Source organism: Aulonocara sp. 'chitande type north' Nkhata Bay, linkage group LG3 (assembly GCF_057382095.1).
Source record: "Aulonocara sp. 'chitande type north' Nkhata Bay isolate Kocher_YH1m ecotype deep benthic linkage group LG3, A_spYH_male_GT1.1, whole genome shotgun sequence".
In the NCBI taxonomy this organism is placed as follows: Eukaryota; Metazoa; Chordata; class Actinopteri; order Cichliformes; family Cichlidae; genus Aulonocara; species Aulonocara sp. 'chitande type north' Nkhata Bay.
This window is the reverse complement of record NC_141346.1, coordinates 25,320,874-25,335,194: the sequence shown is the minus strand read 5'-3', so window position 1 is coordinate 25,335,194 and position 14,321 is coordinate 25,320,874. Positions and strand designations below refer to the sequence as shown.

At 41.2% G+C, this 14,321-nt stretch overlaps 1 protein-coding gene across 1 annotated transcript in view; it reads right to left on the bottom strand.

Moving 5' to 3' along the window:
• Positions 1 to 14,321, bottom strand: part of LOC147334779 (F-box/WD repeat-containing protein 7-like) — a 46,664-nt gene that overhangs the window by 24,486 nt on the left and 7,857 nt on the right. The gene's annotated exons all lie outside the window — the stretch shown is intronic.

Sequence of the window (14,321 nt, the reverse complement as noted above, 5' to 3'; positions counted from 1 at the left end):
CTGCTCTGTTTTCTCCACAGAAACATGCTCGACATGTGTCACAAATTAATCCTGGAAGTCAAAAGCAAAACAGAAGGAGTGCATGAAGACGTAGGTGGAAAATACAATGTTTGGGTGTTTTAGAAGCATCCCCATGTCAGTGGTAGGGTTTTAAAAGTATTTTCTGAACCGTGCATCAGCTGATTTGCATTTTTTTTGTATCACCTATAATTCAAAATAACTCCATCATCTAGATTTAAGTCTTATTGTTTTTCAAGTTTCTCCTGTGCACATGTTTATTCTGCAGATCCTTTGTAATGAATAGAAAGTTTCCCCATCTCAAATAAAAAACTACAGAAACTAAAATTTGCTCTCTGCTGAGAATTTACAAAAGAAGCCACTTTTGGAAAAGTGACGACTGAGAATATTAGATGCTCTCCTGCTCGATACAAATCTCTGAAAGCAAACCAACAACACAAACCTGATCTCAGAGAGAGCTGACAATCGTTTTATTTTCCAGCAACTTTGTAACGAATCGATAACTTTACAACAGACGAGACTGCAGCGAGTCTCCAAAACCTGAAACAGTATGTATGGTATTATTTAGAGGCTCTAAGCAAAAGATCACTGGTTTGGTCCGAGGAGGAGACACAAATCCCTCTGGGGGTTTCATCAGGAAAAATTCTGCCACACGAAACACGAGCTACCCACTGTGGTGACATCGTGTGAATAAGTGAACAGCCAGTAGTTTAGGCATTTTCAATACAAGACTTTTTTTGTAACACATTTAAATTTCATGCAGCTTTCATTCATTTTTGAGAGTTTGTTTAGTTTAAGTTTTAGGATGTTAGTGACTAGATGGAGGGTGGTCTGTGGTCTCGTTCCCATTTGCCCGTGTGTGTGCTGGATTTTTAGCAGCTACTGAAGTTTCAAAATAAGAGTAGGTTTTCGTAGCCTGGAGCTCAGATTACAGAGGGCTTGAAAGTGTCAGACACTTTTCTGATTGGCGACACCTTTCTGGAGAAGACTGAAGCAAGTCCAGCATGCTTCAAGCAGTGGAAAAAAAAGTTATCAAATACAACACTGCCATTGTGATCATAAACAAGGCTTTAAGTGGGGATGATGGTATCATGTTTGTGCCAGTCTGCAATAGTTTTTGGCTACTCTGAGAGAAAGATTTTGGGTACGAACATCAAAGTTTCCAGTTTGCTGTAGTCCTCCAAAATGCACTGACTAAGGCCAACTGGAGTAGTTCACATTGCTAGTTGTAATTCTACAGCATGTAGATGGTCTGCAAAGTCATGCTGGTCTGTTTACTCCAACAAGCAGTTTCAAACAAAACAAAACACACACAAAAAAATGGACGTATGAAGCCAACTATACTTGGGTGGTCTGAAGTCCTTTGTGTGAGAAACCCTGCATCTACAGCATTCAGATCCCAAGCTGTAAATCTTTAAACATCTGAAAGGACCATCATAAGTGACGAGAGGAAGACAAGTCCTGCAACAGATGGTCTGACCCCCACACAGAGCCCAGATCTTATCATCATGGAGTCGGTCTGTGATTACTTCAACTCAGACAAACAAAACTCTTTCGGATAGTACTGATCAATGTCCAAAAACACAGAGTGTCTCTATACAGGAAAAAGATCACCAGCTTACATCTCTTCTTCGTGTATTTTTCCCTCCACCCTGTTCATCCTTCAAAGCTCAGCCTCCCTCCCTCTCTGGTATGCAGACCCACAGAGTCTCTCGCTCTTATGACCTTGTAAAACCTGAAGCTTGTGTGAGTGTGTAAGTGTGTTCTGCATTAAAGCACACCCTTTCCCACACTCAAGGACTTTGAGTGCATGTAAATTTCCAGAAGCTACTCTCCACTCGGTCGTCCCGCTCGTTATGTAGCAGCAGAGCTTGGGAGACCCTGTTAAGGCTGATATGACGCTCAGCTGATAAAACAATGGATGGCATGTGTTCACAGAGGTGGCAGCAGTCCTTGTTGCAGGGAGAGTGCATGATAACCGCGCTGCTCTGTGGGGACTGGAGTATATCGTGGTATACGAGATAATCTTTGTTCTAGGGCTTAAATTTGGCCAATTTTATGGTCAAGGTTGTCTCGTTGGCGAGCTACAACCTCAGGTTGTTTCTGCTGAATGTTTTCCATCAGGTGCTTTGAGACGTTACAGAAGTTTAAACTGACATCTTGCCCTGACTGAGGGACGAATTGTTGATGCCCACCACTGTGAATGAGTCACATTTCTGACCTTATGTGGCACATTTAGGCTAGGCAATAACACCACCTAGAGTTTAATTATGTTTGCCTTTTGCATCTGCAAAGGGCACGATACAGCAAAAGTGACATCATATGTTGGTGCAAGCCGCACTTTGGTGTCATGTCAGACAGTTGTGCTGCCACTGAAGCCTCCTGGTAAAAGACAACCATATGAGCCTTCCACACCATAGCTGATGTGCGTTGTTCAGGAGAATATTTTAGTGTACACCCACGCCACACTGGTATTAATGGTACAGAGTTATGGTGGCAGGTTTCCGTGCAAAGTGACTAATGTGGTGGGTACAAATAGTTGGAGAATGTGTAGTGTTGAAGACAAAGCTCTTTACAGGAACTTATCCTTTCATACATGCTTGTAAAGGCAGGCACACCTGTGTGAATGGGAGTGAAAACACCTGAATACAAAGATTCAGAGGTGTCGCCCATTATTTTTGACAATGCAGTGTATTTAAAAGTATAAAGCCATTCTTCAGGTTGGTTTGGGACATACGTTGATATTTGCTCTGTGGTAAAATAGATGTGGACATGAAGACGGTTAGAAGTGGTCTTTACTGCAGCAATGCTTAAAGCTCAAAGGGGAACTCAGCCAAAGTTCAAATTCTGTATGGCTTAAGTTTTACAGGAGTTCCAGAATTTGAACCTCACAAATCTTCCTTATAATAAGCATTTGTCCTCCAGCTGTAGTGATGAATAAGTTGCAAAATGAAGAAACTTCATGTAGAGATGTTAATGTAAGGTTTTCATAACATACTGCTGCTGACAGTGATTGATTTTTAAAAAGAAAACTATGTATTCTCTTAAAAACGCATGCATTGTAATATTAGAAAGACTCCAAATCCAGCAGTCAGAATTACAGAGTCACTCTGTAGTTACTTCACCATCTCTGCACACTGGAAAAGTAAACGGTCAACTTCAATGGGCAGTCTAGTGAGGGATTATAATATTATTTTATGCCATGTTAGACCCCTAATTAAAGATTGTGAATTATTATGTAGTTTTAGTTTGCATTATTCTCCTGAATTAGAAGAAGGTGATAACTATTGCATTTGTTAAACTGATTTGCATTACATTAGACTGCTGATTTATTGTGACTGAATGATATTGTTTTATGATGCATTATACTGCTGAGTTATAAGAAATACTGTTCGCAGAAAGTCATCGCCTTATTTGTCTGATTAAAAGAGAACAGAACATGCTGGAGTTTTCTGCCCCATCTCAGCAGGAGCAGATAAACATGGAGCCAAGGTCGTAGCTTAGGCGCTGTGTGAGAGAAAGAATGTGAATGTTTAGGCTTTTATGATTAGGTGGGGGCCACTAGAGGCTATAAGAGTTTGATCAATGCTCCACCATTTTGAGATCTGATGCTGTCTGCGTACGGTGTCCATCTCCCACGCGTGTGATCATTAAAATCATCGTTTGACTCAACCTGGCCGGACCAGTGTTGTTATTGTGGTTTTTCCTCTTGTATCCATCCCCAGTATTTGAATCCGTAACAGTAGATAGAAAGCACTCTTCTCACACACACTAGGGGAACCTCACTTCCCACTATTAGTTCCTATCTTTTACAAAAGCGCCTGTTTATTTCCTTTGGCTCAATGACTTTGCAATCTAATAAAGCAGATTTTCATTTCTCATTGTGTTTTATGCACCAGCTCATCTCTCTGATAGTCCTACTGCCCACGAGGCCTGTAAGCCCAGATTACCAACTTTTTCCCCCAGCGCTTTGTCCAACATCTGTTTTAACTCTGTTACCTTAAGTTTATATACAGGAAATATTTTATTATAGTTAGGCTTCGATTTAGAGCTCTTTACGTTCTCTTCTGTTAGCTCTCTCTAACAGGCAATACAAATCAAAATACATTTATTTTTTGTGCAAGGTTGATTTTGATTTTATCTGCTGTGACAATTTCTGATCTTAACCCAACTAGGTCAGAATCCACAGAAACTATTTACACACACTCCAAAAAATTATTTTCACTGGTCTCCAAGCAGCTAGGGTTTGGAGCTATAGCTGGGGTCATCAGCAGTGACCTCACAGGGTTAAGCTCACCAAGTCAGTCTGAGTCACTCACACCAGTGAGGTTCGACTGTTATTAATCGGTCGAACCTCACCCAAAGGAAACCCCCCCCCCCAGAGGTTGCTTTAGGATGTTGTGGCCCAGGACTGGTTCTGGTCCTCGGGCCATGTTTTGCTCTGTGATGGCAGAGTTACACACTCCAGCCTCTGTAACCCTAAATTGGGTAAGAGGGAGGGATGAGTGTCAGGTACTTCCATTAAAAGCAGTAGGAACATATACTGTGAGGCACAAAGAGAGAGTTGGTACCTAATCTTGTTGAGACAGTGTTGGTGATGTGAGGAACAGGATTTTATTTCTCTTTTCCAGCATGAATATAAAGTAATGCAGGGCAACTCTCCAGAGACTCCGCTATCCATATTTAATGAACTGAATGCACAAATATCAGCTGAAATGAAGGTAAAAAGTTTATAAAGCAAAATAATTTGTCTTGTTCTTTTTTACTTTTTTTACACTTCTTCTATTTCTAAAGAAAAATCGTCAAACCAAACATGTTTTTTGTATGTTTGCGATCCTCAGAGCTAACGATTGTCAGACAGTGAGAAACACAGAGAAAACCACTTCAAACAAACACACAGTCACACTTCAAAAAGGCAAAGGCAGATGTGGACGTACGTGTGTGTGTGCGCGTGCACGCACATGTCTGTTAGCAGGATTACCCTACGAGTGTGTGAGGAATCAATAAGGAGAGAGGGGGGGAGGAGAGAGGATCAGAGGAATGTGTGAAAGATTGATTTTCAGCAGATGATGTTTCATCTCTTTCTCTCCGTAGATAGCTGCGTGTTAGAGTAGAAGAAGACCCTCACGCTCAGAGTTCATTTTAGCATCAATAATGCAGCTCAAACAACCAACAGTGAGCGCTTCAAAGGTCAGGAGGTCACCGGCCATAAAGCATGTGCAAAAATATCATAAATCATTCACCCCTCCAGGCTGCAGAGAGATTAAATGTATTTTAACACCTAACACCAGAGAGGCTGGTTTCCAGCATGATGCAGAGCATCTTCCAGAAATGATTCAGTTTCCATTGCAAACACATGCAGCAGATTGCAGCCAATCCCTGAGCTGCTGGAGGTTTCTTCCTGTGAAAACGAAGCTCCTCCTCTCACCCATCAACAAGTCCTGCTTACACTGAGATTGTCTGACTGTTGGGTTTCTCTCTCTACTATTGCAGTCTTTCCTTTACAATTAAAAAGCACCTTGCAACAAGACGAGTGCTGTTGTGAACCAGCACAGTGTAAATGAAATTAATTACAACTGGAAATTAATATAATCAAAAACCTTAATATTGCCAGTATCAGTCAGCTTTGTTCAACTGTGATGTTTCCAGGGTGGAAGGATTAAATCTTTAATGACTTTTAAAAGTATTTCAGGTTTGATCTAATCCACACAGCGCCAAAAGTATACCTACAGGATCAAATATAAACATACATTCACAGTTTTAATAAATGCTGCTGAACGTTATCCAGTGTTTTAACTTGACTACACCAAGGCCTGTTTACTTCTCAACAGTGATCATGAATGACTACAACTGGTAGTTTCTCTTTGCTAGCATAAAATTAAATTTGACAGCACTGCATTGACTGCAATATTCTGAAAAATGGGAAACTTGAAGGAAGATCTAAGAAGGAGAATTGTAGACTTAAACAAGCTAAGAAGCTGTCATGGAGCCATTTCTTAAGAACTGCTCATTCCAAGATCATCAGTTCAAACAATTGCACATAAGTTATATGTCCAAACTGTCACGTTCATGTTCAGGAACAACCAGCTGAGATGAGACAAAGATTTAGTTGTTTGGCCACAGTGACAATAGGTATATTTGGAGGACCGTGTACCAACTGTCAAGCATGGTGGTGGTAGTGCAATGCATATTGCACAATGTGGATGGAAATATGAGAGAGAACTACCTTCAAACTCCTCACATGAAATCAATTTAGATTCAAACTTAAACACAGATCTTTGTCCCAACGCAGCAATGATCCCAATACACACATCTGGGGTGGCTCTATCTCAAGAGGTACAACAAGTCATCCATTATTTGGAAAGTTGGTTGTTTGATCCCTGGCTGCTCCAGTCTGCATGCTAAAAGTATCTTTGGGGAAGAAATGAAAGGTTCATTAAAGTAAGAATGTGTGTCAGTATTAGATAGAAAGCACTTAGGCATAGAAAAAAAATGTATGAATGGGTGTGAGTGGGTGAAGGAGGTGAGTTGTATGAAGTGCTTCGGGGTGCTCCAGTAGAGTAGAACAGCGCTATATAAAGGACCAGTGCATTTACATCAGAACTGGTTTTAGAATGGATAAAGCAGGCTAACACTAAGCATCTGAAAGTCCTCAGAATTTATAGACTATGCTTAAAAGACAGATCCATACCAAGGAAACAAACCAATTTAAATGAACTGTAGCAATTTTAATAGACAAAGATATTTCTTATGCTATCAAATAAACATTTACTAGCTTAAATTTAATAGCGCTCCCGTGTTCTTCACCATAAGCCATTAGCAACTGTTGTTTTCTTTCAATTTGCAGAGATATTTTAAGAGTCAAAAACAAGCTTGTGCAGCCACTGAACATAATGGTTGAGTAAGTTATTACAGATTCGTCAGCCCTCAATTAAAAATTACTTCAACAATAAAATGGTACTGTAAAAATAGTCAATTACTAGGAACATCTACCGTGAGGAGAAATTGAGCTTAGCGAGCTAACAAGCTGCCAGGTCTGAAGACAGAAGTCATTTCCAGTGGGACACGTTACAGAGGTGCAATGCAGCAAACAACAAGTGGTTTATAATGGAAGTAAACAATGCCACTGCACCGTGCAGAGAGTGTGTGCGCGCGCATGTGTGTGTTCATCTATAATGAATGCCGACAGTGTTGGAGGAATGTAAGGGAGTTAGTGCTCATGTATATTTTAATGAGTACCTCTGTGTGTGTGTGTGTGTGTGTGTGTGTGTGTGTGTCTCTCTAAGCTGCAATCGTTCCCAGGGGAGAAATAGAGATTCACCAGCACTAGCAATCAGGATAGGAGGATGGAAGGGAAAAAGGCACAAAGGAAAGAAAGAATTAAGATACACACTCAGAGGAAGAATAAAAAGCCCTGTTAATATGCTGGCCTTGTGTGTGATCAAGCATTAGCATGTAAAGAGGGTAATCCTAAAATCTAAGGAATATGTAGAGTTGCAATATTTCTTTAATACAATGATTAATTCTACCTGTTTGGTATGTGGCAACTATCACAGCAATACAAAAATTAAAATAAAAACTATGTTAAAGTTTGATAAAGAGCAAGTCCACTGGCAGGTACTGGATTCTGGTGCTCCTAAACCAGTGTCTACTTCCAGTTGGGCGACCCAAGAGAACCTCAGAGGAGACGAACCTGAGCTGGAAACTTTTGAACATGAAGGAGCATTGAGTTTACTCTGGGTGCAACTATACAGGGGAGTGTGCACAGGAAGAACCCCTGTCAATCAAATTCAGTGACTAGTAGTGATGACAGGGGTAATAACGGTTAGGAACACGAAATGGCCAGGTGCTAACCATTACAGGAAGTTAAGCAACAACCGATGGGAAAGCAGTATTTAAAAACCATTGTCTATTTGTCTCAAACCTAAAATTAGGGACTTGGCAAAACAGCAAAAATGTTTCAAAAGGTACAGCTTTTACTTTTTCTGTATGGTGGGGTACCAGTCTGCAGGTCTGTGTGACTGCGCCCTTATTCACTTGACCACGACTGTCGCACATCAAAAATGGTGGATGAGTTAACACTGTATGGTTAATGGTCATATTTTTTTTTTTAAAGAGGCTTGAAACTTTGCAGTCTTTGCCTCAAAGCATTTTTCCCCACCCACTGCAGGTTGTTGCTCTAGCACCACCTTCACCGCTGCCGAGCTCTCCCACAGACTTCAGTGAAGGACTGTCAAACAGAATCCCTCTTCTTTTAGTCATCTGATTGAAGCCTGCAGCTCGATGACATCAGTCAGAAACATCATGTAGGTGTGTCTAAGAATAAGAAGAAATACTAGATGTGTGGGTGAAGACAGGCACTCAGAAAGAAAAACAGACTGGGGTGGGGGCGCGAGAACGACACAAGCTTCGAGGTTTTAGTGGCATTCTTCAGGTGTCACCTTACACACTGTAAAACACAGGGAACGGGAGAGAGAGGAGACAGGACAGCAGAGCACCTGTTCCTCGCTGTGCTCCCTCGCTCACACACACATGAATGAGGGTCAACGGAACACCGGCCCACCAATAAGAATACAGTTCTGTGGGGTTGCCATGGTAATGGTGCAGTTAGAGAAAGACATGAGTGGTTTAAAAAAATAAAAAAAAAAGAGGAAAAAAGGAGAAGGTCGATTTATACTTCAGCTACCACGTTTGAATACCTCACAGTTTTTACTGCACATTTTATATTTAGGCAAACGGGTTACAGCTATGTTATTACAGATTGGCACCTTTTATCCACTTAAATGACTAAAAAAAACAAACAAACACAAAAAAAAACATTACCATCACTATTTAAGTTTTATTTGCTCATGATTTACTAGAAGGTTTATTCCTGTGTGGGTACAACCACTTGTTATAAAAGGTTTTGAAGACAGTTTTCATCTAAACCACATGGCTTCAGTCAATCGTAGTGACTACGTAAGATCACGTGAATATAGGCTAAGACACAAGGCCTGGAGACTAGTCTGCAACCTTTGGGCAAAAACTGGTTGTGTGGGAAAAATAAGTATTCCGCATCTAGTTGGGAGCATTGCGGAGGGTTGATGGCAGTTGCTAAAGGCCAAATCACACAGGTCTACAAATGTGTCAGTGACCTCTGACTTATGGGAACCATCTGTCACTGTGGGGTGGGAGGTGGGGGTGGACTTTTTTTTTTTTACACTACTGCTTGGCTAAATGTTGGCATGTGCTTGCAGACAAATGTGAAAAACTACAGACAACCAGTCATTTTTTTTTAGTTTTTGGTGCAACATCTTCTTTGCAAGCGATTTCATCCAGCCACAGCCAGAAACCTCCAACAGCCACTGCCAAACAGTCCCTAGTAATCATGTCCAACGTTGACGCCAACTCTTGAGTTAGGTGTCCATAAAGTCACATAAAAACATATCTTACATACAATATAGGTGTGGCTTCCTGGTCTGGAAAATTAGCCAATGAATACCCTGAATGGCCTTGTAATAGCCCCTGTTCAGGGCCGGTGGGGGCAGCATCCCTCCAGTTGACAGTTTGATCAGCACCACACTATGTCCATCTTTTATATACAGTCACTGGAAAAAGGTAGAGTTAATGTTCATTCGAATTAGATCCATTGTTTAATCTCCGTAAAAAACCCACTGGTGAATTCTTACCCTGTTATGACTCCATATCAGCTCTAAATTGTGGTGGTAAGCCATAACCACACAGAAAGGAATTACATTTTGTTTTTTATTTTCTCTGTATGCAAAATTAAAAATGAAGATTACATCAAAACAATCAGCTCCTGCATTGAAACTACTGGCAGAAAATGGCCCTGGTGTACAAACATATTTGCATAAATCCTTGCTAAATTCCCACATCTGACAGCTTTGACAGGCTCACAGGAGAAAGTGTCAGTCTGACTGACTGACAAGAACGTTTGCTCCTCGTTTACACAAGAGAACTTGAAAAATCAGGGGGTTTAAAAACACTTATAGCCAATACAAGGTCTGGCTTCAAACCTAGCACTTTGGATGAACTTTCTTTCTCTCTCTGATAATGATTTCTGTCACTACGTACTAGAGCAAGGCGATATGGCCAAAAATATTTATCACGATATACATTTGAAAATGTGTGATAACGATATAACTGACGATATAATTGACGATATAATTGACACGAGACAAAATACTTACAGAATACAACTCCACAACTTTATTAGTGCAAAAAAACCCAAACAAACCCCCCAAAAGAACCAAAACATCAGTGTATTTTCACTTAAACAAGCAGCTGTTTTTTTAAGTGCATTAAAGTTATATAAAAATTTAACAGTGCAAATGCAAATTCCTTGCTGACAGTTTAACCAAAAGGTATTTCCAGTGGAATTGGCCGACATTTCCTCAGCATAACCATGTATAATATCCACAAAGAGGTTATACACACACACACAATACGGTGATATTATGTTGAAGCACAGTACGTATCACTCCGCGAGATTCCTGCCTACGATGGTTGTAATGCTCCGACAATCCATCAAGCGGTGCGGGTTCGTAGCTTAGCAAAGTCGTACTGAAACATTTGACAGATTTTCGAGCACCATGTACCACATGAAATCGTTTCGAGGTCAGTAAACACAACCAGAATTCATACATAAGGAGCACCAGATTATAAGGGGCACTGTCGACTTTCAGAAAAATCAAAGGATTGATTTTAACCCTGGAGAACCAATGGGGCCAGAGCCGACCCCATTGGTTTTCTAGGGAAACCATGGGGTCAAATTTGACCCCATGGTTGGTTGGTTCTTATTCTCCATCACTGCCACACTTTTTCCACCATGTGCGTATGTAAACAAAGGCACTGCACATGCGCGTTTTACCCGTATTCTATCGCGATATTTCATTTTCTTATTGTTGCCCAACATTATACCTGTATTACCATGAATGGTGTGATATGGCCCAGCCCTACTACGTACTACAGTAAAGAAAAAGCTACAAGAAACAAAAACCATCATGACATCAGAGTTTCAATAAAGAAGATACCAGCTCTATATTAAAAGTTAGGCTGAGCAAAAACTGAGAAAGAAACAAACTGAATCTTTTTTTTTTTCCTCTTCCAAGACACCGGATATGAAAGAACTGAACTACATTTTTCAGTAGCTGTGTCAACGTGCCGCAGGGAGACTTTACTGTAACCGGAAGGTCACAGATTCAAGCCTCCGTCCTGCTGATGAGCAGAAGAGTCCAGGAATGCTGCAGCTCGAGGAATGTGTGTGTATAACGCGCCAACTCGGCGTGGCCGGACCTGACTGGCTGGAATGTGACCGCATGCGCACACAAACACAAACACACACACACACACACACACACACACACACACACACACACACACACACAGCGTGGGTATGAGGGTGTGTTAAGGTGTGTATAAGCAAAAGGAAGAAAGACTTGGAAGGCAAACAGAAAGACCAACTAACAAATTATATGTTAGATGTTCCGTTTTGTAGGTTTGTGTACCTGTGGTAGAAATGCACCGTATTGAACGAACTAGACCAGATGATGTCATTGATATTGGTGAAATTAAAATATACCGAGTGCATTTCTTAGGAAGGCACGAGTAGCATCCTCCAGGTCTGAAAAATGAAACCTGGAGATACAAAAAAGTGCAGTACCTCTAATGTCCACTTGAGGCCCACTCCAAAAGTAAGCCAACTCTAATAGAGTCCTGTGTTAAAAATGTCCACAGTCTAGTAAAAATGGACTTTAGCCATCATGCTAAAAAATTACCAGCTTAACATAATGGGCATGGCGTCTTTGATTGGCAGCTGTCCCAGCACTGCTGCTAGCTGTCAGCGAGGCTTCCCCTGCTTTCAAGTGCCTGAACTGGACACGTTTGTGATGTTGGTGCCTGCTGGAGTGAAATGATCTAAAAATAAAAAAATATATATATATATTTTTTTTTTACAATGCATATTTTTTTAGTCTACACTGATTAGCAGCTGTCTAACTAACCTATTGGTGGATAAAGTGCTATTTAACCCTCTTGACCATATGTGTTAATTTCTGGCTAAAAACTCCCTACAGCAACGTTTTGACAACCAAATTTATTCATTTATTTAGTTTTAGTCTGAAACCAATAAGCTGCATTGTATAAAAGAAGCACCCATCCATCATTTATAGACAGAAGAAAGCTGACTCTCTGCCAGTTCTGTGCTTTGAAGTGGTTTCCTTTCTCACTTTGTGACGTCTACATCATGACAGAAAAATGGAAATTTCCTACATTTTGGCCCAGACATTAAAACGCGGCCTCCTCTAACAGTAATACGATTTGGTTCATCCCTCCTGAAACTCACACAAGAGACACCACGTTTCAGACCCTGTACGAGCAAAGGAAAGGAAAAGTGTGTGTTCGCATACCAGACATGCCGTTGCAGATCTAATGTGCCTCCACTCATGCCAGTCATCTGACCCTAGTGAGGTCAGTGTGTCTGTCATGTGTCTTTCACAGACATTTTGAGTGAATAAGAAACAGACCGAGTGTGTGTCAACAAGGTCACACTAAATCGGTTTAAAAACTAAGATAAAACCTCTTCACTGAGAATTAAAGTGTATTAATATAATTCCAGTACGTGTGTGTGTGTGTGTGTGTGTGTGTGTGTGTGTGTGTGTGTGTGTGTGTTTAATCCTGTATACGTGTAGTAGTCTAGAAAAAAAAATGCTCTTAGATTACAGATCAGTGCCCTAGTTTTTCTGCCTGCTCCCTTACAAACACAAACATTTGTACATTGTGGGGACCCTCGCTGATATGGCCACTAACCATCACGCCTAAAAGCCTCGACTCAATTTTAAATTCAACCAAACCCACAGCATCCCCACAGCATCTTTTAAGAAGTCAAATAGGCCCTTACAAAGACAGTCATGCATCGCCCATCAGCAAACTTGACTTAAAAGGAGAGAAAAAAAAAAAAAAGGAACTGCTTTCACGTGTTTTGAACCGAATAAAAACCTAAATGTGCCCCCTAGAGGCCACAGAGAGAAATGCAGAACCAAACCATCAGTTGATCTTCGGGTGTCCCATCATCACACTAACAACTATACACTGTACTGGTTCTGCACCAGTATGACAGTGCATGTGTGTGTGTGCGTTAAGCCATCAGTTCCCATGGGACCAGACTTCATATCCCATGATCCCGCAGTTGTGAGAAGAATCTGAGGAATGTTGACTGCTGCACATTCCCACCCACACCTCCCTCTCGGTGTGTGCGTGCTGTGTGCCTATCTTTGTGATGACTAATTTAGTTTGAGTCCTTGGGATTGAGGACATCATTATCAGCTACGAGCATGATGGGATATCTGATGTTCTCACTGCTGCTAGACAGCACGTTTTTTCATTTTTGTATTCGAAACTAATTCATGACATGTGAGATTAAAACATGTGACTCAGGACAGGTTGACTTGATCAGCCTGAAGCTTTTGGCTGATGGCATATAAAAGGTGCTTGAAGCTACTGTGAGGTCACAGGCTGGTTTGTGGACTCTTGATTTGAACATTTTGGCAATCGAGATCAATTTTTAAAAATAAACTCATATTCTACTACTTTATAAATCACAAATATAAGCCACAGACTGAGATGCTTTACCATCTGCAGTATCGTCACTATTGCAAACATGATCATAATTTACAACTCCGACTCCGACTCTTGACTTGGAGCCGAAACTCATCAGGAAAACATCACCAAGGTTGTGCATCCAAAGCTTCTTTCAACCATTATCTTTAGGGGTCGCCAAAGCAACCCACCTCACCCTATCCCAGCATCCTCCTCTGTCACACCAACCCTCTGCGTGTCATAATTCACTGCATGCATCCATCTTCTCTCTGGTCTTACGCTTGGAAGTTCCATCACCTTTTTGTTGTGCCACCGTATCCAAATCATAGACCATAGCTAGTCTCGCTACCATCGTGTAAGCCTTCCCTTTCGCTCTCGCTGCGATCTTTCTCTCACAAATCACCCTGAAACCTGTCTCCATCATGCCTGCACTCTCCTCTTCACCTCTCTTTTGCACCAAATGCTATTGGATCGTTGACATCAGCTATTTCCCTGTTGTTCCCACATGTATTCTGTCTTGCTTCTACTCACTCTCCTTACCCTTCACTCCAGAGTTTACCTCAACCTCTAGGCTCAATTCGAAATGTCATCTGCCAACATCATAGTCCACGAAGACTCCTGTCTGATCTCATCTGTCACTCCTGCCGCACACCTCACCCCAGCCCCTGGCACCACACTTTCTCTGCCTGTTCTTCATGCAGCACTAC